We start from the raw sequence: 27,009 nt of genomic DNA on the forward strand, positions 1-27,009 counted from the left end.
TATCTCTAAAATGTCATTCATATTGATAATGACCTATAGCATAAATCCCTAAATAAAAAGGAAATTTTTTACAACCAAAACTATAAAAAAATGAAGGTGATATGAAATAAAAGTATAACTACAAAACTAAAATATAGGTCTAGATTACTAGATAACCAGCTGACGTGATCAGTTAGTGTATCACACTGGTTGCAGCATAGTCTTAGTAACCAGCCTAGCCATATTTAAACCATTAGACCCAAACCAGTGTTGGGGTGAGTTTAGACAAACTGTTTAACCTCTATGTAACTTAGGTTTCCTCATCTTTTTAATGAGAATAATGCCAGTGCCTATCTCACACAGTTATGAAAATCAAAGAAGGTACTCTATATACGGGGCTTCCCTGGTGGTAAAGAATCCGCCTGCCAACACAGGAGACAGGGGTTCGATCCTTAGGTCTAGAAGATCCCCTAGAGAAGAAAATGGCAACTTACTCCAGTATTCTTGCCTGGAGAGTCCCATGGACAAAAAAGCTTGGTGGGCTACAGTCCATGGGGGTAGCCAAGAGCCAGACATGACTTAGCAACTAAAAAACAACAACCAAATATATGGCAGAATAGCAATAATTTCATGTAAGTGCTAAGTAAGCTGTATAAATATATTCACATTGGGAAGCCTCTTTACAAAACCAAACTTGAAGTAAATATTTCTCAGAGGGTATATTGGCTATCAGTTGATATGATAAATATAGCCCATACCATACATTCCCACAGAGGATACGCTGCTCTGAAGACAAATGTCAGCCACTGGGAACTAGCGGAATGGCCTCCAGATTTTGGGCAATTAAGAAAGGTTTATTTATCTCAGACTATTGCTGGAATCCTGGGCATTTTCTCTCTTCTTTACCTTTACCTCTTCCTTTACTACAGTGAATGCAGGTTGAGACCCACAGATTCGATTCTGAAACACCAGACTAGAGTCACTTCTTGGCCATTACCTTTGAAGGTGCCCCAGAGACAAGGGCAGCCTGTAGTTGAAGCATGCATTCTGTGACTTATCCATTCAGATTTTGTTTTCTCTCCTTACAGAGCTGGCAGATCATGTCCATGGGCACCACCTGCCCCTTAAGTGTCTCCAGTCATCATGGATCAGCCCTAGGAAACCCAGGTGGGTGGAACTTTAAGTAAAGCTCCCACTTTGCTCTGCTGGACGCTGTATATGCTGGTAAATATCATTTTATTGCTGTGTATATGATTGCCAAATACAGTGACAAAACCATCACAAAGAACAAAAAATTGGGATACTGCTCTGCTGAATTTCATTAACAATGTCAGTGACTCACTACTTGGAGCAGGGTTATTATTGTCTGATGCTTCACCATCTGAGTTGCAGATCTGTAAGCTTCATCCTCGGAGAAGGCAATGGCACCCCACTCCAGTACTCTTGCCTGGAAAATCCCATGGACAGAGGAGCCTGGTGGGCTGCAGTCCAAGGGGTCGCTAAGAGTCAGACACGACTGAGCGACTTCAGTTTCACTTTCCACTTTCATGCACTGGAGGAGGAAATGGCAACCCACTCCAGAATTCTTGCCTGGAGAATCCCAGGGACAGGGGAGCCTGGTGGGCTACCGTCTATGGGGTCGCACAGAGTCAGACACAACTGAAGCGACTTAGCAGCAGCAGCAGCAGCAGCAGCAGCAAGCTTCATCCTGCACAGGAACAATCAGCAGATCAAACACATTCACGGGACAAGTTTTTCCCGGCAACTTCCAAGTTTTTTGTGTGTATGATAAGAATTTTTTAAAAACTCAAGATATACACATGAGATTATAATTGCACAGTTCAGTGGAATTCCTCAGCACCCAAACTTCCATAGGCAACACCCAGATCAAGAAACAGAATGTTCAGCTCTCCAAAACCCTTCCCAGGCCTCCTTGAGTAACTATCTCCAAGGATGTAATTCTATCATATATATTGGTAGAAGTGGAATTGTTGGAATGTAGATTTGATTTATTCTAAATCAGAGATACCAAAGGAACATTTCATGCAAAGATGAGCTCGATAAAGGACAGAAATGGTATGGACCTAACAGAAGCAGAAGATATCAAGAAGAGGTGGAAAGAATACACAGAAGAACTGTACAAAAAAGATCTTCACAACCCAGATAATCACGATGATGTGATCACTCACCTAGAGCCAGACATCCTGGAATGTGAAGTCAAGTGGGCCTTAGAAAGCATCACTACGAACAAAAGCTAGTGGAGGTGATGGAATTCCAGTTGAGCTATTCCAAATCCTGAAAGATGATGCTGTGAAAGTGCTGCACTCAATATGCCAGCAAATTTGGAAAACTCAGCAATGGCCACAGGACTGGAAAAGGTCAGTTTTCATTCCAATGCCAAAGAAAGGCAATGCCAAAGAATGCTCAAACTACCGCACAATTGCACTCATCTCACACGCTAGTAAAGTAATGCTCAAAATTCTCCAAGCCAGGCTTCAGCAATACATGAACCGTGAACTTCCTGATGTTCAAGCTGGTTTTAGAAAAGGCAGAGGAACCAGAGATCAAATTGCCAACATCCGCTGGATCATGGAAAAAGCAAAAGAGTTCCAGAAAAGCATCTATTTCTGCTTTATTGACTATGCCAAAGCCTTTGACTGTGTGGATCACAAGAAACTGTGGAAAATTCTGAAAGAGATGGGAATACCAGACCACCTGATCTGCCTCTTGAGAAATCTGCATGCAGGTCAGGAAGCAAGTTAGAACTGGATATGGAACAACAGACTGGTTCCAAATAGGAAAGGGAGTACATCAAAGTTGTATATTGTCACCCTGCTTATTTAACTTATATGCAGAGTACATCATGAGAAACGCTGGACTGGAAGAAACACAAACTGGAATCAAGATTGCCGGGAGAAATATCAATAACCTCAGATATGCAGATGACACCACCCTTATGGCAGAAAGTGAAGAGGAACTAAAAAGCCTCTTGATGAAAGTGAAAGTGGAGAGTGAAAAAGTTGGCTTAAAGCTCAACATTCAGAAAACAAAGATCATGGCATCTGGTCCCATCACTTCATGGGAAATAGATGGGGAAACAGTGTCAGACTTTATTTTTTGGGGGTTCCAAAATCACTGCAGATGGTGACTGCAGCCATGAAATTAAAAGATGCTTACTCCTTGGAAGGAAAGTTATGACCAACCTAGATAGCATATTCAAAAGCAGAGACATTACTTTGCCAACAAAGGTCCGTCTAGTCAAGGCTATGGTTTTTCCTGTGGTCATGTATGGATGTGAGAGTTGGACTGTCAAGAAGGCTGAGTGCCGAAGAATTGATGCTTTTGAACTGTGGTGTTGGAGAAGACTCTTGAGAGTCCCTTGGACTACAAGGAGATCTAACCAGTCCACTCTGAAGGAGATCAGCCCTGGGATTTCTTTAGAAGGAATGATGTTAAAGTTGAAACTCCAGTACTTTGGCCACCTGATGCGAAGAGTTGACTCATTGGAAAAGACTCTGATACTGGGAGGGATTGGGAGCAGGAGGAGAAGGGGACAACAGAGGATGAGATGGCTGGATGGCATCACTGACTCGATGGACGTGAGTCTCAGTGAACTCTGGGAGTTGGTGATGGACAGGGAGGCCTGGCGTGCTGCGATTCATGGGGTCGAAAAGACACGACTGAGCGACTGATCTGATCTGAATGGTTAAGAGATCAGATCACTTTTGCTCATTTGATAATTTACTTAATTGGAATTATAGCCCAGGAACTCTTTCATATTGACTTTGTTTCCATTCTGGATAATTTTGTGAATTTATCTGTATCATTTCATCCTACTGCTAGCATTCATTCACACTGCTGTTTAGGATACCATTGTGAATAAGAGTAAATTAACTGATTCATTCTACTGTTAATGGGCAAGTGGGTAGTTTTGAGTCTGGGACTATTATGAGGAATGAGTAATTCATAATTCTGGCATACAAATCCTATAACCAATCTGTGATACATGTACAAGTTTCTGAGTATATTCATGGGAGTGGAATTATCGGCATATAGGATTACATCTTGTCTGCTGAAATAGGTACCACAACTTTTCAATATTTTGGTACCAGCTTTAACAACTACCACCAGTGCACGAGATTCTCGGTAGACCACATCTTAGCCAAAACTTGTTATCTCTGTCATTTCTATTTCTGATTTCTTGCTGGTGTTTGACGATAGGTGGTGGTTATATTTTAATTTTTGATGACTAAAGACATTGAATTATTTTACACAGGTATTATGCAATGACTAATCTGGTTTTCAAAACTTCTGTAGGAAAGATTTGCCTATTGTGTTTTTCATTGTGTCATCTGCAAGACTTCTCTGTTCTGGTTACAAGTTGTATCTCAGTGTGTGTGTTTTGATAAAAATCGTTTTTATTCACATTAGCTATAGTCATTTCACCTCTATGGGTAATATTTTTTTGAGCTGTTTAGGATATATCTTAATTGCAAGACCATGGAAATATTGTTTTTCTAAAAACAAACAAACACTGTTTCTCTTTAAAACTGAGATGAGAAATCCATGCAGAATTCATTTGTTATGTGATGTGGGTAATGATAGAGACTTCTTAAAAAGATTTTTTTGGATGTGGACCATTTTTAAAGTCTTTATGGAATTTGATACAACATAGCTTCTGTTTTATGTTTTGGTTTTTTGGCCTAGAGGCATGTGGGATTAGGTCCCCATCCAAGGATTGAACCTGCACCCCCTGCACTAGAAGGCAAAGTCTTAACCAGTGGACCACAGGGAAGTCTCTGAGGCTTTTCTTTTCTGCAACATGTCTAGCAAATGTCAGCCTATTCTGTTTTTTTATGTTGTATTACACTTTGGTTCCATTTGCTGTCACTTGTCACTGTTTCCCCTAGGTTAACTTCACTTCATCCTTACTGATGACTTTCCCACTGAAATATACAGGCTATCTCTCCATCTCTTTCCATCTTGCGAAGTCTTGGCAACTGATCAGGAGCCAACAAGTACCATTACTCAGTACTTGGTGGCAAAAGTCTTCAATAAGTCTTTTTGCTTAGAGGAATGTTTGTTGCCATAACTTCAAAGAAAACATGTCAAATGACAGAATCTCCCCCCAGGGATGTGGCAATAGGAATCATCTTCCTGTCACAGACTATGATTGGAATTCTGGGCAATTTCTCCCTTCTTTATCAGTACCTATTCATTTACCACACTGGATGCAGGATGAGGGCCATGGATTTGATTTGCAAACACCCGACGATAGCCAACTTCTTGGTCATTTTCTCTAAAGAAGTTTCTCAGGCAATAGTAGCTTTTGTGTTGAAACACGTTTTCAGTGATTTTGCAAGAAAGCTTCTTTTGTATGTTCATACAGTGGGCAGGGGTATGTCTATCAGCACCGTGTCTCTTGAGTGTCTTCCAAGCCATTACGATCAGCCCAATGAACTCCTGTTGAAAGGATCTTAAAGCCCCCCAAAATGTTGGCTTTTGCATTTTCCTCTTCTGGACCCAATACACATTTGTAAATTTAATTTTTCCCATGTATATGTTGTATATGTTAAGCAGATGGAGCATGACAAACATCACAGAGACATAGGGTACTGTTTTATTAATTATCATGAGAAAGAAACAGGCTCAGTGTGTGCAGCACTGATAGCGGTCCCTGAAGTTGTATTTTTTGTGCTCACAATCTGGACCAGTGGCTTCATCATTGTCATCCTACACAGACACAAACAACGAGTCCAAAACATTCCTAGGAAGAAACTGTCTCCCAGATCCTCTGCTGAGTCCAGAGCTACCCAGAACCTCCTTGTTCTTGTGAGCACCTTTGTATCTTTTTACACCCTTTCCTCTGTACTTCACGTTCCTTATTTTGTTTTTCATAATCCCACTTAGTTGTTCCTGAAAACTTCTGCCCTAATTTCTGTGTGTTTTCCAACTGTCAGCCCCTTTCTGCTCATGAGCCTTGACTCCACGACACCCAGGCTCTACTTTGTGTGGATAATGAATACAAAAGCTGTCACTTTTAGTCAGAATTATGTAAATTGTTAGTTTTTGCACAATAATCCATTGTCTATGCATTCATCACTTGAGAATGTTAATGCAGAAACTTAGGGAAAAATCAAAACTCTTTCTAACGACATGCTAGTGGAACTTTCCTGGCAATCCAGTAGTTCAGACTCCACGCTTCCACTGCCTGGCAGCAGGTTTGATCCCTGGTCGGGGAACTAAGATCCTGCAAGCTGCAGGGCATGACCAAAAAAAGTCACAATGTGTTGATTATACTTGTGAATGGCCATTTGGGATTAATAAAATCCATAGAGAATTAACTTTTTTAAAAAGCCACCCTTTAAAAGATTTTTAATAAAAAATAAAATCCATGCTAATGGGTTTTGGGCTTTCCAGCTGGTTGAATGTGGAACCTACATTGCTATGAAATGTGAAAGTGTCAGTCGCTCAGTCATGTCCAACTCTTTGTGACCCTATGGACTGTAGCCCATTAGTCTCCTCTGTATGTGGAATTCTCCAAGAATACTGGAGTGGGTTGCCATTCCATTCTCCATGGGATTTTCCTGACCCAGGGATCAAACACAGGTCTCCTGCATTGCAGACAGATTCTTTATTGTCTGAACCACCAGAGAAGCCCCCTACATTGCTGGAGTAGGGGTGAATTAAGCCTCATCATGAAACATAGTATACTGTAGATATTAAACTTAATCAAATGAGGCAAATGAATAGATCTGGTCTTATGTGTCAGAAGAAAAGAACAGTCGACCATCTGGTGTACATGTGGGAATATTTGCCGGCAGTGAATATGGCAAAGAAACAAGGCACAGACATTGTTGGAAGAGCTTTGGGGAAAAAGGTACAGAGTCACCCTCTGGGACAGTGGATAGATTTGTTTGCTCTACGGGTAAATAAAGATGTTTCCCTTTGGGGCAAATGGCAAGGCAGGCTCGCTTTCAGTTCCCTTAAAAAAACCAATTATTTATTTATGGCTGTGCTGGGTCTTGGTTGCTGTGCAGGCTTTTCTCTTGTTGCAGTGCAAGGGCTCGAGGGCACGTAGGCTTCAGCAGTTGCGGGACAGGGCTCAGTAGCTGCAGCGGGCAGGCTCAATAGTTGTGGTGAATGGCTTAGTTGCTCCAAGGCATGTGGGATCTTCCCAGATGAGGGATCAAACCCACCTCCCCTGCATTGGCAGATGGATTCTTAACCACTGGACCACCAGGAAAGTTCCCTAGGTTGGGTTTTCCCATCCCAATTCCTCAGCTGTATGCTACACTATTAATGTTGCTGCTGCTGCTAAGTCGCTTCAGTCGTTTCTGACTCTGTGCGACCCCATAGATGGCAGCCCACTAGGCTCCTCTGTCCCTGGGATTCTCCAGGCAAGAACACTGGAGTGGGTTGCCATTTCCCTCTCCAATGCATGAAAGTGAAAAGTGAAAGTGAAGTCGCTCAGGTAAATCAAGGCCTTGGAGAAGGAAATGGCAACCCACTCCAGTATTCTCGCCTGGAGAATCCCATGGACAGAGGAGCCTGGTGGGCTACAGTCCATGGGGTCACAAAGAGCCGGACATGACTCAGTGTCTAAGCACAAATCAAAGCCAGTGCAAGCCACGGGTCTTACACAGGCACACACACACACACAAAAGGCCATGTTGAAGTACAATCATATGGTGCACACTTACAAACAGTACTTCAAACGTTAAAGAGGGCAATGCGTGCGTGCTAAGTCACTTCAGTTGTATCTGACTCTTTGTGACCCCATGGACTGTAGCCCACTGGGCTCCTCTGTCCATGGGATTCTCCAAGCAGGAATACTTGCCATTTTCTTCTTCAGGGGATCTTCCTGACCCAGGGATCAAACCCACATCTCTTACATCTCCTGCATTGGCAGATGGGTTCTTTACCACTAGCGCCACCTGGGAAGCCATAGTCTAAAGTTGTACTGCTGTGGTATTTATTCATATCCACATAAATATGCAAGGGGTAGAGTGTAGGGAAGAAAAAAAAAAAAACTCAAGAAAGTTATGAATATATATTCATAAGATTGTATGTTGTTTGATTCCATCATGCAAAGAAATTGCTACAGATGCCTTTCAATCTTGACTGTCTACAGATGTATTGTTAGTATTTGTTATGAAGTACCACAGTGAAGTGGATAGGCTTGATAAGGTAGAAAAAACTTCATTTAGAGTTTTACAATGATTAAATTTTATTAATAAAACCTGACAACTATGACACATTCTGAATAAAATAGTATCATAGTGATATAGTGGTTATACATGAATCTTACACATGCATAGAGCATTCTGGGTGTTTTGATTAAGTTTTCCTCTCTGATAACTGATCTCTCTTTTTTGAATTTATTTATGGGATGTTTTTGCAGCAAGTGGGATCTAGTTCCCTGACCAAGGATCAAACCTGGGCCCCCTGCATTGGAAGCAAGGAGTCTTAGCCCCTGGACCACCAGGGAAGTTTGAGGTGTTAGTTGCTCAGTTATGTCTGACACTTTGTGACTCCATGGACTATAGCTCACCAGGCTCCTTGTCCATGGAATTCCCAAGCAAAAATACTGGAGTGGGTTGCCATGCCATTCTCCAGGGGATCTTCCCAACCCAGGGACTGAACCCAGGTCTCCTGCAATGCAGGCGGATTCTTTACAGTCTGAGCCATCAGGGAAGCCCTGGACCACCAGGGATGTCCCAGATAACTGCTCTCTTTAGTTACTAAGAGTAAGACTAATTTTTCCCTCATCTTTGACATACAACAGTTATTTTCTTTGAAAAGAGAGGATGACCGTGATTTCCTCTCCATTAGTTCTACCACATAAAGCAATCCCTACTAACATATCATCCTATTGTCATGAAAATCTCAGTCTCTTAATGGCTGCTCTGTTTCACACTCGACAGGTAGAGCATTGGTTTCTCAGAATCCAGTGGGTCCTCAGTCATAGCAACAAACCTGTACAAGAGGATCTGGAATTATTATGACTTACATCATTGTTTTATATATATTCTCCTCCCATCCCTGTGCTCTCATTCAGAAACACTATGCTGCTGCTGCTGCTGCTGCTGCTAAGTCACTTCAGTCATGTCCGACTCTGTGTGACCACATAGACAGCAGCCCACCAGGCTCCCCCGTCCCTGGGATTCTCCAGGTAAGAACACTGGAGTGGGTTGCCATTTCCTTCTCCAATGCATGAAAGTGAAAAGTGAAAATGAAGTCGCTCAGTTGTGTCCAACCCTCAGCGACCCCATGGACTGCAGCCTACCAGGCTCCTCCATCCATGGGATTTTCCAGGCAGGATTACTGGAGTGGGGTGCCATTGCCTTCTCCGCAGAAACACTATATTGTATGTTAAAATTCAGTGTCTTTGTCTTTTCCAGAAACATGAATATGAACAACCCCCATGATGGCTCAGACAGTAAAGAATCTGCCTGTAATGCAGGAGACCTGGGTTCAATCCCTGGGTCAGGAAGATCCCCTGGAGAAGGGAATAGCTACCCACTCCAGTATTCTTGCCTGGAGAGTTCCATGGACAGAAAAGCCTGGCAGACTACAGTCCATAGGGTCACAAATAAGTCAGACATGACTGAGCGACCAACACTTCACTTCCATCTGATAAAAGTGGGCCTTTTTATCTTTCTGATCCCTTCCTAGAGCCCATGATGGTAACATATGAAAAAAAAGTGAAAAAGAAGTAGCTCAGTCTTGTCCGACTCTTCATGACCCTAAATGTGAAGAATGTCACACTTCTTCTGCAACCCACCAGGCTCCTCCATCCTTGGGATTTTTCAGGCAAGAATACTGGAGTGGGTAGCCATTGCCTTCTCCAGGGGATCTTCCTGACCCAGGGATTGAACTCAGGTCTCCCACAGTGCAGGCAGACTCTTTACTATCTGAGCCACCAGGGAATCAAAGCATGTGACCTGGGTTTATCCCAGGTTGGGAAGATCCCCTGGAGGAGGGTATCAATCAGTTTTAAACTTTGGGTTGAAAGACATCAATAGTAACACAGCCTTTTCCAGAAACTTCATATAATAAAAGTATTTTTAAAAAGAATGAATGGTACATTTCCAAAGATCTCCTTGCTCTACCAACACCCATCATTTTATAAATTTCAAATGATTTTGACTTTTAATAATTGTGAAGAATTTAACATTTTAGGCTGACTCATCTAGGACTAGACACTTAGTTCTCCCAAGTATAAATTGTAAGTCTGTTGTTTAAAAGGATCAAGTGATTTACCCAATTCATCACATTTCTAAGGCTTTCTCTCCAGTATGAATTCTCTGGTGAATCCTAAAGTCAGGCCCCTTGTCCAAGGTAAGGAGCATTGGCTGCGCTTTGCTGGAGCAGCCATGAAGAGACAGCCCATGTCCAAGGTAAGAGAAACCCAAGTAAGACAGTAGGTGTTGTGAGAGCACATCAGAGGGCAGACACATTGAAACCATAATCACAGAAAACTAGTCAATCTAATCACACGGACCACAGCCTTGTCTAACTCAATGAAACTAAGTCATGCCCTGTGGGGCCACCCAAGACGGGAGGGTCATGGTGGAGAGGTCTGACAGAATGTGCTCCCGTGGAAAGGGAATGGCAAACCACTTCAGTGTTCTTGCTTTGAGAACCCCATGAACAGTATAAAAAGGCAAAATGAAAGGATACTGAAAGAGGAACTCCCCAGGTCGGTAGGTGCCCAGTATGCTACTGGAGATCAGTGGAGAAATAACTCCAGAAAGAATGAAGGGATGGAGCCAAAGCAAAAACAATACCCAGTTGTGGATGTGACTGGTGATAGAAGCAAGGTCCAATGCCATATAGGAACCTGGAATGTCAGGTCCATGAATCAAGGCAAATTGGAAGTGGTCAAACAGGAGATGGCAAGAGTGAACGTCGACATTCTAAGAATCAGGGAACTAAAATGGATCAGAATGGGTGAATTTAACTCAGATGACCATTATATCTATTACTGTGGGCAGGAATCCCTTAGAAGAAATGGAGTAGCCATCATGGTCAACAAAAGAGTCCGAAATGCAGTACTTGGATGCAATCTCAAAAACGACAGAATGATCTGTTCGTTTCCAAGGCAAAGCATTCAATATCAATCCAAGCCTATGCCCCAACCAGTAACGCTGCAGAAGCTGAATTTGAATGGTTCTATGAAGACCTACAAGACCTTTTAGACTAACACCCCAAAAAAGATGTCCTTTTCATTATAGGGGACTGGAATGCAAAAGTAGGAAGTCAGGAAACACCTGGGGTAACAGGCAAATTTGGCCTTGGAATATGGAATGAAGCAGGGCAAAGGCTAATAGAGTTTTGCCAAAAGAACGCACTGGTCATAGCAAACACTCTCTTCCAACAACACAAGAGAAGACTCTACACATGGACATCACCAGATGGTCAACACCGAAATCAGATTGATTATATCCTTTGCAGCCAAAGATGGAGAAGCTCTATACAGTCAGCAAAAACAAGACCAGGAGCTGACTGTGGCTCAGATCATGAACTCCTTATTGCCAAATTCGGACTGAAATTGAAGAAAGTAGGGAAAACCACTAGACCATTCAGGTATGACCTAAATCAAATCCCTTGTGATTATACAGTGGAAGTGAGAAATAGATATAAGGGACTAGATCTGATAGATAGAGTGCCTGATGAATTATGGACGGAGGTTCGTGACATTGTACAGGAGACAGGGATCAAGACCATCCCCATGGAAAAGAAGTGCAAAAAAGCAAAATGGTTATCTGGGGAGCCTTACAAATAGCTGTGAAAAGAAGAGATCAGATCAGATCAGTTACTCAGTCGTGTCCAACTCTTTGTGACCCCATGAATCACAGCACACCAGGCCTCCCTGTCCATCACCAACTCCCAGAGTTCACTGAGACTCACGTCCATCGAGTCAGTGATGCCATCCAGCCATCTCATCCTCTGTCATCCCCTTCTCTTCCCGCCCCCAATCCCTCCCAGCATCAGAGTCTTTTCCAGTGAGTCAACTCATCGCCTGAGGTGGCCAAAGTACTGGAGTTTCAGCTTTAGCATCATTCCTTCCAAAGAAATCCCAGGGCTGATCTCCTTCAGAATGGAGTGGTTGGATCTCCTTGCAGTCCAAGGGACTCTCAAGAATCTTCTCCAACACCACAGTTCAAAAGCATCAGTTCTTTGGCCCTCAGCAAGCGAAAGCAAAGGAGAAAAGGAAAGATATAAGCATCTGAATGCAGAGTTCCAAAGAATAGCAAGGAGAGATAAGAAAGCCTTCCTCAGTGATCAATGCAAAGAAATAGAGGAAAACAACAGAATGGGAAAGACTAGATATCTCTTCAAGAAAATTAGAGATACCAAGGGAACATTTCATGCAAAGATGGGCTCGATAAAGGACAGAAATGGTATGGACCTAACAGAAGCAGAAGATATCAAGAAGAGGTGGCAAGAATACACAGAAGAACTGTACAAAAAAGATCTTCATGACCCAGATAATCACGATGGTGTGATCACTCACCTAGAGCCAGACATCCTGGAATGTGAAGTCAAGTGGACTTTAGAAAGAATCACTATGAACAAAGCTAGTGGAGGTGATGGAATTCCAGTTGAGCTATTCCAAATCCTGAAAGATGATGCTGTGAAAGTGCTGCACTCAATATGCCAGTATATTTGGAAAACTCAGCAGTGGCCACAGGACTGGAAAAGTCAGTTTTCATTCCAATCCCAAAGAAAGGCAATGCCAAAGAATGCTCAAATTATCACACAATTGCACTCATCTCACACGCTAGTAAACTAATGCTCAAAATTCTCCAAGCCAGGCTTCAGCAATATGTGAACCATGAACTTCCAGATGATCAAGCTGGTTTTAGAAAAGGCAGAGGAACCAGAGATCAAATTGCCAACATGCGCTGGATCATCAAAGAAGCAAGAGAGTTCCAGAAAAACATCTATTTCTGCTTTATTGACTATGCCAAAGCTTTGACTGTGTGGATCACAATAAACTGTGGAAAATTCTGAAACAGATGGGAATACCAGACCACCTGACCTGCCTCTTGAGAAACCTGTATGCAGGTCAGGAGGCAACAGTTAGAACTGGACATGGAACAACACACTGGTTTCAAATAGGAAAAGGAGTATGTCAAGGCTGTATATTGTCACCCTCCTTATTTAACATCTATGCAGAGTACATCATGAGAAACGCTGGGCTGGAAGAAGCACAAGCTGGAATCAAGATTGCCTGGAGAAATATCAGTAACCTCAGATGCAGATGACACCACCCTTATGGCAGAAAGTGAAGAGGAACTAAAAAGCCTCTTGATGAAAGTGAAAGTGGAGAGTGAAAAAGGTGGCTTAAAGCTCAACATTCAGAAAACGAAGATCATGGCATCTGGTCACATCACTCCATGGGAAATAGATAGGGAAACAGAGGAAACAGTGTCAGACTTTATTTTTCTGGGCTCCAAAATCACTGCAGATGGTGATTGCAGCCATGAAATTAAAAGACGCTTACTCCTTGGAAGGAAAGTTATGACCAACCTAGATAGCATATTCAAAAGCAGAGACCTTACTTTGCCAACAAAGGTTCGTCTAGTCAAGGCTATGGTTTTTCCAGTGGTCATGTATGGATGTGAGAGTTGGACTGTGAAGAAAGCTGCATGCCAAAGAATTGATGCTTTTGAACTGTGGTGTTGGAGAAGACTCTTGAGAGTCCCTTGGACTGCAAGGAGATCCAACCACTCCATTCTGAAGGTGATCAGTCCTGGGTGTTCTTTGGAAGGACTGATGCTAAAGCTGAAACTCCAATACTTTGGCTACCTCATGAGAAGAGTTGACTCACTGGAAAAGAGTCTGATGTTAGGAGGGATTGGGGGCAGGAGGAGAAGGGGATGACAGAGGATGAGATGGCTGGATGGCATTGTTGACTCGATGGACATGAGTTTGAGTGTGCTCTGGGAGTTGGGGACGGACAGGGAGGCCTGGCGTGCTGCAATTCGTGGGGTCGCTCAGCATCGGACATGACTGAGCGACTGAACTGAACTGAAAGTCAGACCATTGTCCAAAGCCCTTGCCACATTCAGTACACTTGTATGACTTCTCTCTGGTATGCATTCTCTCATGACCCCAAAGGTTTGAGCATTTGATAAAGGCCTTATCACACACATTACATTTGTGTGGCTTCTCTTCAGGATGTATATTCTGATGTCGAGTGAGGCTTGAGTACTGTTTAAAGGCTTTGCCACACTCATTACATTTGTAAGGTTTCTCTCCAGTATGAATTCTCTGATGAATTCTAAAGTTTGAGTTTTGACTAAAGGCCTTGCTGCATATGTTACATTTATAAGGTTTCTCTCCCATATAGATCCTCTGATGTCTGGTGAGATGCGAACCCCAGTTAAAGGATTTACCACATTCATTACATTTGTAAGGTTCCTCTCTACCATGAATTCTCTGATGAGCCTCCAAGCTTGAGCTCTGACTAAAAGCATTATCAAGTATATTAGATTCAACGTGTTTCTTTTTGGTAATTATTTTCTGATGTCTAGTAAGTTGTACAAATTTTGTATAGGCCTTGTCACACTCATGACATTTGTAAGGTTTCTCTCTGGTATGGTTCCTTTTATGTTTCATTAGGCTTGAACACACGGTGAAGGTTTTGCCACACTCATTACACTTGTAAGGTTTCTCACCAGTGTGGATGCTCTGCTGTTCTATAAGACTTGAACATTGGATGAAAGCCTTACCACATTCGTTACATTTATATGGTTTTTCTTCAGTATGAATTTTCTGATGTTTCACCAGACTTGAAATGTGGATGAAAGCCTTGCTACACACAGTACATTTGTGTGGCTTCTCTCCAGGATGTACGTTCTGATGCTTAGTCAAGTGTGAGCACTGCTTAAAAGCTTTGCCACTCTCCTTACATTTATAAGGTTTCTCACCGGTATGAATTCTTTGGTGAATCCTGAGGGTAGACCACTGCCTAAAAACCTTGCCATATTCAACACATTTGTATGGTTTCTCTCCAGTATGAATTCTCTCATGATCCCAAAGATATGAAAGTTTGGTAAAACTCTTGCCATACTCATTATATTTGTAAGGTTTCTCTCCAGTGTGAATTCGCTCATGAAGCCAAAGTTCTGAACATTTGGTAAATGCCTTGCCACATTCATTGCATTTGTGTGGTTTCTCTTCTGTATGAATTCTCCAGTGATTTGTAAGGTGGGAATTTCAATTAAAGACCTTGTCACATATATTACATTTATATGGTTTCTCTCCAATATGGATTCTCTGATGTCTTGTGAGGTTTGAGAATTGTTTAAATGCTTTACTGCACTCATTACATTTGTAAGGTCTCTGCTCAGAATGAATTCTCTGATGGCTAACAAGGATCTGAATGATGGCTAAAAGTCTTTCCACAGTCATTACATTTGTACAGTTTTCCTCTAATGTTGGTTTTCTGCTGCTGTGTACATAATGAAGGATACACAAGACCTTTCCATATTTATTAGAAATGTTGGTTTTGACACTAGGAGGAAATCTTTGAAGTGATAAAATTGAGGAACAAGTTTTGATAGACTTTTCTACTTAATTACACTCATAAATTTTCTCTTCAGTTTGAAATCTCTACCATTCCGTCAGATGTGACTGAAAGCTTAATCCAATTCTATTTTCAAAACATTTTGTATACTTGCTTCCTGCATAAACTGTGCCATTTTTTATTTTTAACAAATTCTTTACAAATGACTTCCTATTTTTTAAAAACTGACATGTACTTTTTCTTAAAGAAACTGAGCATCTTTTCATGTGATAAAGAAACACTTGGTTTTAAAGGCAAATCAATCCTAGGTTTGCTATCTTGTTCACCTTTTCTACCAGTGAGATTTATGTTATTTGCCATAAGTGTTCCTTTGGAATTTCTTCCTGCATATCCACACTTATTCTCAAATTCAAAGGTATTTCCCCAGACTTCACTGAAGTCAGATTCTTCAATACCATGGTTTCTGAATCTTCCCAAGACCACTGGTTGGTATAATTCTCTGTTATTAATATACTTCTTCTGTAATAATTCCTTGGTCATGAACCTAATGGAGGTATATGAAAGATAACCACAGCCTTCATATTAACTAGAGTTGGAAGGTGAATGTTACACTAAAAGTAATATTTACATTGAAGAGATAAAAACTTCTCTATCAAACTCTATAAATGTTTAAGAATAGAAAGCTAATAGAATTCTTTAATAAAAGATACATGCACTTCAAATTATTTCAAGTGAAGCCTACTCTCAAACACACTATAACCAGATTGTTCACACTGTGTAAACTTATATAATCCCTGCAACTGTATCCTTTGACTACCACACCAGTGCACACACAGATTGACAACAGACAAATAGGTGTCTCATATTTGAAGTCAGAAGGTAATGGGAAGAGATTTTAAAACTGCTAAGAAAAGTAACTGTCTATCAAGAATTCTATGTACGTCTAAACTATTCTTTAAAAATAAAGGAAAAATTACCTATGGCTGATTCATGTTGATGTATGGCAGAAACCAATACAATTGTAAAGCAATTATCCTTCAATTAAAAATAAATAAAGTTTTAAAAAAAGTTAAATATACACCTAAAAATAAGTAAAGGAAAAATTAGGACATTGCCAAGGAAACAAAAACAGAGAGTCTGTTGCCAGCAGACTCATCCTATAAAAAAATGATAAGTGATACTTACATAGCCAAATATAAGGTCAGTATTAATAAATACTTTTGGTGTGTAACTTCTCTTTTTCCCCTATTGACTTAAAAGACAACATACAACAGTAATTTTGCATCTACGCTGATGGACAGACAATGTATGGAGATCTAGTTTGGGATAATAACAAGCAAGGAGGGAGAGACAATATAAAAGGAACACGGTTTTTGTATACTATTGAAATTAAGTTGGTATTAATTTAACTACATTGTTTAAAGTAAGATTTTTATCTGTAATTCCCAGGACAACTACTAACAAAACAATTTGAAAATGTACAGTTGATACTGAGCCCACGTGCTGCAACCATTAAAGCCTGCAGGCCCTAGAGCCTGTGCTTTGCAACAAGAGAAGCAAGCACAATGAGAAGCTCACACACCGCAACTAGAGAAGAAAACCCACACAGCAATGAAGACCCAGCACAGCCAAAAACAAATAAATAAATAAAAGTGGTTTTTCTAAATATATACAGTTGACCCTTGAACAACAGCTAGACAACTAACTTAATAAATGTGTTGTGCTCGGATTGCTCAACTGACTGGCTGTTCTACCATCTCTCTCCCTCTCTTGGGACATTTCTATTCTCTGACACACAGAAATATTGAAATTGGGTCAACTAATAACCGTACAATGGCCTTTAAGCTTTCAAGCCAAAGGAAGAGTCACACATCTTTAACTTTAAAACAAAAGCTAGAAATGATTACAGTCAGTGACAAAGACATGTTGAAAGCTGAGACAGGCTTAAAAGCTAGGCCTCTCACACCAGACAGCCAAGGTGTGAACTCAGAGGAATAGTTCTTGAAGGAAATTAAAAGTGCTATTGCAGTGAACACACAAATGATAAGGAAGTGAAAAAGTCACATTGCTGATGTGGAGAAAGTATTAATGGTCTGGAGAGAAGAACAAACCAGCCACAACATTCCCTTAGGCCAAAGTTGAATCCAGAGCAAAGGCCCTGACTCTCTTCTCAGAAGGCTGAAAGAAGAGCGGATGCTGCAGAAGAAAAGTCTGAAGCTAGCTGAGGTTGCCTTGTGAGGTTTAAAGAAAGAAGCCATCTCTAGGACATAGAAGTGCAAGGTGAAGCTGCAAATGCTGATGTAGGAGCTGCAGCAAGTTACCCAGAAGATATAGCTGAGATAATTCATGAAGGTAAGCTACACCTAAATTTCCTATGGAGGTGAAACAGCCATAAGTAAACACATTCCTGGTGTTTAAGCCACCCAAGCTTTGGTACTTTGTTAGGGCAGTCCAAGCAAGCTAATACAAGTTCCACACAAAAACAGTAACCTGAGAGACCTGGAGTGCTAGGCTAATATCAGACAAAATAGACTCTAAGTCAAAGTTTTTTTTACTGGACAAAGAAGGCCATTATATGTTTAAAAAAGGATAATAACTCATCAAAAAATTACAACACTTATGAAAATAGGCACCTAAACAAGAGAACCCCAAAATCTATGAAGCAAACATTGACAGAATTTAAGGAAGAAATAGAAAACAATTCTAGAATAATATCTAGAGACTTCCATTTCCCCCCTTTTAATTATAGAGAATACATCCAGGCAGCAGTTCAATAAGGATACAAAGAGTTTGAGGAAGACTATAAAGACACTTTTTGCCTTTTCATACTTTCAAACTGTGGTGCTGGAGAAGACTCTTGAGAGTCCCTTTTATAGCAAGTAGATCAAATCAGTCAATCCTAAAGGAAATCAACCCTGAATATTCACTGGAAGGACTGATGTTGAAGCTGAAGCTCCAATACTAAGGCCACCTGATGGGAACAGCCAACTCATTGGAAAAGATCCTGATGCTGGGAAAGATAGAAGGCAGCAGAAGGGGACAACAGAGGAGGAGATGGTTGGATGGCATCATCGACTCAATGGACATGAGTTTGAGAAAACTCTAGGAGTTAATGAAGAAAGGGTAGCCTGGCGTGCTGCAGTCCTTGGGGTCACAAAGAGTTGGACATGACTGAGCAACTAAACAAGGATAAAGACACTAGCTCTGGGATTTCCCTGGTGGTCCAGCAGTTAAGAATCCACCTTACAATGTAGGGGACATGGGTTCAGTCCCTGGTCCGGGAACTAAGATTCCACGCGCCATGGAGCAAATAAGCCCAACAACTACTGAGCCCACGCTCTAGAGCCCAGGAGCTGCAAATACTGAGCCTGTGTGCCCTAGAGCCTGTGCTCCATAACTAGAAAAGCCACTGCAATGACAAGGCTGCACGCCACAAGGAAGAGTAGCCCCTGCCCACCACAACTAGAGAAAAGCCCTTGTGTGGCAATGAAGACCAAGTGCAATCATAAAGGAAGAAACCAAAGAAGAAAGCCCTCCCAGAACCCCACAAGATCAAAGTACACAAGACTGTCATAGGCCATGATCAAGATTTTGCCTTGGTCTTTGCACAAGAGGACCACCGCTGGATACTGGAAGGGTGAACTTAGTGGAAGGAAAAAAATTTTTCCTTTGAGAGCTCACAGGAGATAAACATTTGTTTTCCCATAGAACTTCCCCACTTCTGGGAAGTTTCCCCAACATTATTAATGGTGTGGCTTCCTCTCTGCCCTTCTGAGGTCTTCCTGGTGTTCATGCCTTTGATACATCCCCACGCGTTCGCTTTTTTCACTTTTTTCACCTTGTTCTCCACGTTCTGGGGCTCTCTCGCTTACTCCAAAATGGAAATAGTATTCAGGTCAAAACGAGAGTTTTCTGCTTAGAAGAGAGGAACATTAATGGGCTGTAGATTTTCTAGTACACCACCAGCCCTTTTTTCTTCTAAGGAGAGAGGACATCAGCGTGCCTAGAAAAATATTTTGGGACTTCCCTGGTGGTCCAGTGGCTAAAATTCTGCACTCCCAATGCAGGGGACCCGGGTTTGATCTCTGGTCGGGCAACTAGATCCCAAATGCTACAACTAAAATCCCGCATGCTACAACCAAGACCCAGCTCAGCCAAATAAATATTAAGAGGAAAAGGGAAAAAAAAAATATTGTACAAATCTGTTCCCGACTGTCTCTTTCTGAATGTTTAAGGAGTATTTTTTAAAAAGATACCTAGCTGTCTTCCAAGAACTACCAAATCAAAAGTACAGGGTAAGAGTGGGTACAGAATCAGTTATTTTTAGAAGTTTGCCATAAGATTTTGTTTTTACTCATCTTCCGGAGCCATTACTAATCTAGTATGGAGGGCTTCCCTAGTGGCTCAGTGGTAAAGAATCCACGTGCCAACGCGAGAGACACGGGTTCAATCCCTGGTCTGGGAAGATTCCACATGCTATGGAGTAACTAAGCCCGTGCACCACAATTACTGAGCCTGCACTCCAGAACCCGGGGAACCACAACAACTAAGCCCACATGCCACAACTACTGAAGCCTGTGACCTAGGGCCTGTGCTCCACAAGAGAGAAGCCACCAGAGTGAGAAGCCCTTGCACTACAAATAGAGAAAAGCACATGCAGCAACAAAGACTCAGCACAGCCAAAAATTATATAAATATTTTTTTTAAAAATCTAGTGTGGAGTGTGTGATCATCTAAAGAAAGGGGAAGGTTCAACTCTGTTTCACTTCAGAGTCAGCCCAGCTTTAGTCTCAGCCAAGCAAGGCAGGGGTTCCCCAGAGATTCACTAGGGCAGATCCCGACTCCTTGAGGGAAGTGATCCTCACTCACAGATCTCCACCATCACGTCCCTGTACAAGGCCCTCTGAGCAAGGTCCAGGCATTCCCACTCCTCCTGAAAGAATTCGATAGCCAAATCCTTGAAAGTCAACTGTGCCTGAAATGAAAAACACATTTTCACTGAAGGAACAGCTGAAGAGTTCTTACCTTCACACAAGATGTGAATAGGAAAGAGGCAGTAAGGATTGATTCAGTTGAGGTGATGGATCGTTTTGAGTAAGGTAATTTTGAGTAACTATTTGTTCCTAATTTTATGGGGCTTCCCTGGTGGCTCAGACAGTAAAGAATCTGCCTGCAATGTGGGAGACCTGGGTTTGATCCCTGGGTCAGGAAGATACCCTGGAGAAGGAAAAGGCTACCTACTCCAGTATTCTTGCCTGGAGAATTCCATGGACAGAAGAGCCTGGCAGACTATAGTCCATGGGGTTGTAGAGTCGGTCATGACTGACTGACTAACACTTTCACTTTTTCAGTTTTATTATATTTTTCCAGCAAAGGATATCAAATCCACTGAATCACTATAGATTTCCCATTTGTGAGGACAATAAAAGAAATACACAGATGAAAATTTTCCAACACAGGATTGTTCATATGGAGGAGATACAGGTTATGTTTTACACACTACATGATATTCAGTACCTGGAGGAGCCAGAGCATGAACAGTGTCTTCAAGCATGACAGGATCCACATATATGCAGAATCAGGGGCCACATATATGCAGAAACATAAATCTGTCCATTTAACTCAGGTATTTGAAAAGTGTTACTCAGTCATGTCCTACTCTTTGTGACCTCATGGACTGTAGCCCCCCAGGCGCCTCTCTCCATGGGATTTTCCAGGCAAGAATACTGGAGTAAGTAGCCATTCCCTCCTCCAGGGGATCTTCCTGATCCAGAGATTGAACCCGGTTCTCCTGCATTGCAGGCAGATTCTTTATCACCTGAGCCACCAGGGAAGTCATTAACAAAAGTCAGCTGGAGTTTACTCCACTAATTTTAAAAAATGATTCAACATTAAGGAAATGTACTAATGTTGTACATTAATCTAGCAGATTCAATGAAAAAAAAAAAAAAAGAACTTATCACAGCAATAGACCTTTGAAGAAATACTGGATGATTTAGGGATAAGCAACAAAGTCCTACTATAGAGCACAGGGAACTCTACTCAGTATCCTGTGATAAACCATAATGGAAAAATATGAAAAGAAATACAGAGATAATTTTAAACAGGAAAGATTAGAACTGTATAGAAGACAGTGTTTTTAAATTATGCCAGGTGAGGCCTTCTCAAGCAAGATCAAGCAACTCACTCCAGTACTGTTGCCTGGAAAATCCCATGGATGGAGGAGCCTGGTGGGCTACAGTCCATTGGGTCTCGAAGAGTCGGACACGACTGAGCGACTTCACTTTCACTTTTCACTTTCATGCACTGGAGAAGGAAATGGCAACCCAGTCCAGTATTCTTGCCTGGAGAATCCTAGGGATGGGGGAGCCTGGTGGGCTGCTGTCTATGGGGTAGCACAGAGTCGGACACTACTGAAGCAACTTAGCAGCAGCAGCAGCAGCAAAGACATGCTAAACTAGGAAAGACACCAGGACATGTATAAAGAATTCAACTACAAAACATAGCTTTTTAAAAGATATATTAAAAAAAGATATCAAAAGAGAACTGAACAGAGTATGAAAATCATGTTTTATTTCCATAAAAGCACGAAACTGACTCACAAGTAGTTGGAAAACAGAGATACAAAGGATTGTGATTTCCCCCCAAATTTTCAGAAGATGAAAAGAATACAGTATCAAGCTTTGCTTACATTGAAGGCAATCTCAGAGGTTGGCAGTGGGGATGGAACCTTTGCAGCTTTAGGGGAGGACATCTGACAAAATCTATCAAAATATGAAATGCGCCATTCTTTTTTTTTGCTGTGCTGGGTTTTCACTGCTGCACAGGCTTTTCTCTAGTTGTGGTGAGTAGGGCCTACTCTCCAGTTGCAGTGCACAGGCGTCTTACTGTGATGGCTTCTTTTGTTTAGAAGCACAGGCTCTAGGGCTCATGGGTTCAGCAGTAGCAGCTCCCAGGCTCCAGAGAACAGGCTCAATAGTTGTGTTGCATGGGCTTAGTTGCTCCAAGGCATGTGGGATCTTCCTGGATCAGGGATCGGTCCCGTGTATCCTGAATTGGCAGGCAGATTCTTTACCACTGGGCCACCATGGCAGTCCCAAATGTGCCATTCTTGTCCCAGCAGTCACATGTTAAGATGCCCAAGAAATCCTCAGACATCTGCTGAAAAGTCAGTAGGCTCAGAGGTAGCCACTGACACATTCTCTATGTCAACAAAAAACTGCAAAGGTCCCTTGTGTCTTCATTAAGAGAATGTCCTGGTAAAGATCAAAGTGTATCTGTGTTTACTAATGTGAAAACCACTTCCAGCCACATGCTGTGATCATTTTTAAAATGTGCATAATAAAGGATTACCACAAACATGTCTTGAAGAATTTTTCCTAAAAATCTCATAATGATGTGAAATGCAGTGTTACAAAATTTGAGCTGAGTCTTGCCACAAAATTGACAACAGTGGTTCCTCAATGAGACGTGAGGCATGGTGACAGAGAAGAAGATGTTAAGCCGCTGCTTTGTTGGAATTTTGACCACAAAAATATAAATAAATAAATATCTCACATGATCTTAAAAGAAAATTTAATAATTTATTAATAATGGTGGAGCCAGAATTTGGCTATAGCCTCTCTGATGACAAAGATAAAGTTCTGTGCTCCGCTGTCTTTGTTTTTTACCTAAAAGACCTGCTAGGAGGCAGTCCTTACAGGAATACCATTATCCCTGTGGGATGAATGTACTGAGAATAATTTTTTAAAACCTCCTGTTAGATACTTAGACTGACTCCACATTTTAAAGCCAATTATCGGACGAAGCATCCTGAATCCCTGATGTCTGTTTCTGAACTTTCCTCTGCATTCTGAATCATTAATATTTTGAAACCAAAAACACCATGATTCACTTGCTTAGCTTTGAATGCATTATTAAATCAGGCAGAGCTGGTTTCCTCTTATTACTTTCCTTTTCCAGAATTTTCCAACCATTCCTACACATTAGAACGTGACTTCCATCCTGGTTGACAGAGAGCAGACAGCACATCCAGATGGGCCCAAGCAATCTCTGCTGCCCTACAGCACTGAGACACCCCGTCTACAACCCGTGGGTGAGAAGCCCTGCCCAGGATGGCGCCCAGGGGAGCCTGCTCACAAGGGCCAGGTCACCAGGTCATGGGGAGATGGGATCTAAGTGGAGACAACAGGCCCTGAGGGAAGGCCCCAGGTGAGTGTGCACGTAGAGGACTCAGACAGGACACTTCAGAGTCAGACACGATTTGTGAGTCCAGAGAAGGGCATTTCAGGAAGGACAGACTGAGAATCCACTGAGAATATGACCTTACCTGAGAAAGAGCCATGCCTGACTCCTGTTCTTTCTTCTTCCTCCTCTTCAAGGTTTCTTCTTCAGGCAAAGACTGGTCTTGAGAAGACAGTCCTGAGTGTCAAGAATATGCCGTTTAGTGCTTGGGATCAACACAACCCCTTCCTGTGCCCCAAACACACACACAGGTAGGACCTCGTGGAACAGACAGTCCTCTGTGTTCACTGTCTCAGGAGCGACTCAGGACAGTCAACTCCCGCACAGAGTCCCAGCACGGGAGCTTTCCCACACTTTCCCTCAGATCATGCTACCCTCCTGGTGAGGAGTGGCAGAAGAGTGCCATCCTGTCCTGACTTACAGCCCCTGCAGGTTCCTGCCCAGAGACCTGCCCCCAGCACCTTCCTGCCAATGAAAACCCCTAGCACCTGACCCCAGTCCCCTAGACACTCCCACAAGCTCCCAGTGGGCCCTCCACAATATTACAGGACAGAAACCCTTAGTGAGTGCACACTCTGCCATAGGATCCCACAGCACGTCCCAAATGTCAATAGCTTTTGTTCTGGCAGGAGGACACTCACCAACCCAGGATCCAGTATATTCCTTCTTGGACTGTGTGTGTTAGTCGCTCAGTCATGTTGGACTCTTTGTGACCCCAAAGACTGGAGTCTGCCAGGCTCCTCTGCCCATGGAGATTCTCCAGGCAAGAATCCTGGAGTGGGTTGCCATGCTGTCCTCCAGGGGATCTTCCTGACCCAGGGATCAAACCTGGGTCTCCCGCACTGCAGGCAGACTCTTTACTGTCCGAGCCATCAGGAAAGCCCTCCTTCTTGGAGACCCCACCCTAAAGTCAGGCACAGCCATAACATCCTAATGCAAGAGTGATGTCTCCAACAATCCACGTTTTCCACGGAGACTCTAATATCTTCCATCTTGGAAACATTTCTAAGATGTCATCTGTATCCAGCAGAACCCACATGACAGTAAAGCTTGGGCAGTAATAATGAGATCCACCCACTTAAAACACAGCAGATTACCCCCAAAATGGTCTGCGAAATTCTTCCTTTTAACCTCTTATGGGTCAATGGTCCTCGCCCTCATTAGAGACCCCATAGAGGTTACTACATAGAACAAACTTCCTCAGTCTGCCTCTCAGGATTCAGACACGAACTCCTCCACAGCCAGGAGTTTGGCTGCCGATAGCTCACAATTCAGTCCCCGCTTGAAAATGGGACTCAACCACAGGGAGTGGCCTCCACAACATCACAGCACCTCGCTGGACAGGACAATGTCTGGTCAGCCTCGGATGGGAAGGCCTGTATCTTCCCTCAGATTGGACCAGTTGTGGAGGGTCACCCCACCTCCGGAGCCCCCTTTTGTAAAGTCCTACAGTGGAGTCTGGATTCTCGTCCTGAGGGCAAAGGGAAGACATGGAAGGGAGTAAGACCAGAGAATTCGTCCCTGCTCTGTTTCCCCCTCTGCTTTCCTTGTCGCCTCTTTCCCCCTCTTTCTGTCCCAGGACCACTCTCTCTGTTGTCCAGGGCACCGATACTTTTATTTTCCCCTCATTCTCTCAGTTCCAGGTACCTGCCCCTTGCGGTTCCCACATCTACCCTGATCAAGGTCTCTCTCACCCAGTTTGCTTCCCTTTGTCTTTTTGAAGGTGCCTTTCTACCTAGGTTTCTTCTGACTCACTCTTTTGCTCTGACTGTATCTCCACATCCACCTGGTCCATCGTCTATTTCAGCCTCTCTTTTTCACTCTTCCTTTCTCTGTCGGTCTTTCTCATCCCCTACCCTGTACATTCACAGGTACGGAAGAGATAGGGAGATGTCCCCTACCCACGAAATGCATTTTCCAGTGGGGCTTCGGGAATGTAAACACACCGCGACAAGCACAGACAGTGGGATGCGTTTTGTGCAGAAGAAACACAAAGAATGTAATCAAATGGGTGCGTGTCACCTCTTTCAGCGCGTGGGGCAGAGAACTCCAACGCGGTGAGTGCAAAGTGCAAAGGATGACTACGGAGGGAAGGGGCCGACTCCTGAGGCTACGTAGATATGGAGGCTGTCAGGAGAGGGGTGATGTCTGCACGACCCCGAGGCAGAGGAGAAGATGTGGCCTCCGGGTATACATGGCCAAGCGGCAGAAGAGAATCCACCCCGGGAGTGAGAGCTTTGCACAGCGCGGCTGAGAGAGAGGGAGGATCGGAGCCTGTGGAAGTCACTGCAGGCACTTCAAGCAGGCAAGAGGCGTCACCTGGACCCAAGGCTGAAAGGCCAGTGAGGAGACCCGCTTTATAGAGCGATTTTAACTCGAAATAGACGAGGACCTCCGATCCGCCGCGGAGCTGTTAGGCCTTGAATGTCTCGCGATAATGCCGAGACTTACCGAGGGCGGACGAGTGGATGAAGGGGATCTTAACGTAATTGACGACCCCTGAACCTTGGATGTGGCGGATCCGGGGCGTGAGGGGCGTCTAAAATACCCAGTCGTGACAGAAAAACCAAGGGCTGCGCCCCTCCCTCCGCTTCCGGGTTTGCGGGAAATTGCGCCTGCGCAGGCGGAGCGAGGGCGGGGCCGGCGAGGGGCGGGGCGTAGGCGGTATCAGGGACTGAACTGAAAGCAAGAGGGCGGGGCCGACAGGGCGGGGCCTAGAGGAATCAGGATCTGGCTTCTGTCCCACTGTTTTTCTGCCCAACAGGGCATGATCCTCTTCTTCAGAATTTTCTTTATTTTCTTTTTAATTTTAAAAATTTATTTTCTGCTGCTCTGGGTGTTCCTTGCTGGGCTAGGGCTTCTCCTTACAGTGGTTTCTCTTGTTGCGGAGCACTGGCTCTAGGCGCCTGGCTTCAGTATTTGCAGCACTCGGGCTCAGAAGTTGTGGTGCACATGGGTTTAGCTGCTCCGCGGCAAGTGAGATCTTGCTGGATCAGGAAAGTCCCCTTGGTGTCCCATGGACCCTACCGCTTCTTTGCTATTTTAAGTTAATGTGTCATCAATGATGGAGAAGGAAATGGCAACCCACTCCAGTTTTCTTGCCTGGAAAATCCCATGGACGGAGGAACCTGGTAGGCTACAGTCCATGGGGTCGCAAAGAGTCGGACACGACTGAGTGACTTCACTTTCAGCCACTTAAATTTCAAGCTGAGATGTTTTCCTCTCAAGTTGAAAATGGCTTA

The 27,009-nt window shown here is 43.1% G+C and overlaps 1 pseudogene; it reads right to left on the bottom strand.

Annotated features, from left to right (window-relative positions):
- Nucleotides 1-5,583: 5,583 nt before the first annotated feature.
- On the bottom strand, nt 5,584-26,560 carry LOC133229691 (zinc finger protein 665-like; annotated as a pseudogene).
- Between the last annotated feature and the right edge of the window lie 449 nt (nt 26,561-27,009).

This window comes from Bos javanicus, chromosome 18, assembly GCF_032452875.1.
Source record: "Bos javanicus breed banteng chromosome 18, ARS-OSU_banteng_1.0, whole genome shotgun sequence".
NCBI classification, from domain to species: Eukaryota; Metazoa; Chordata; class Mammalia; order Artiodactyla; family Bovidae; genus Bos; species Bos javanicus.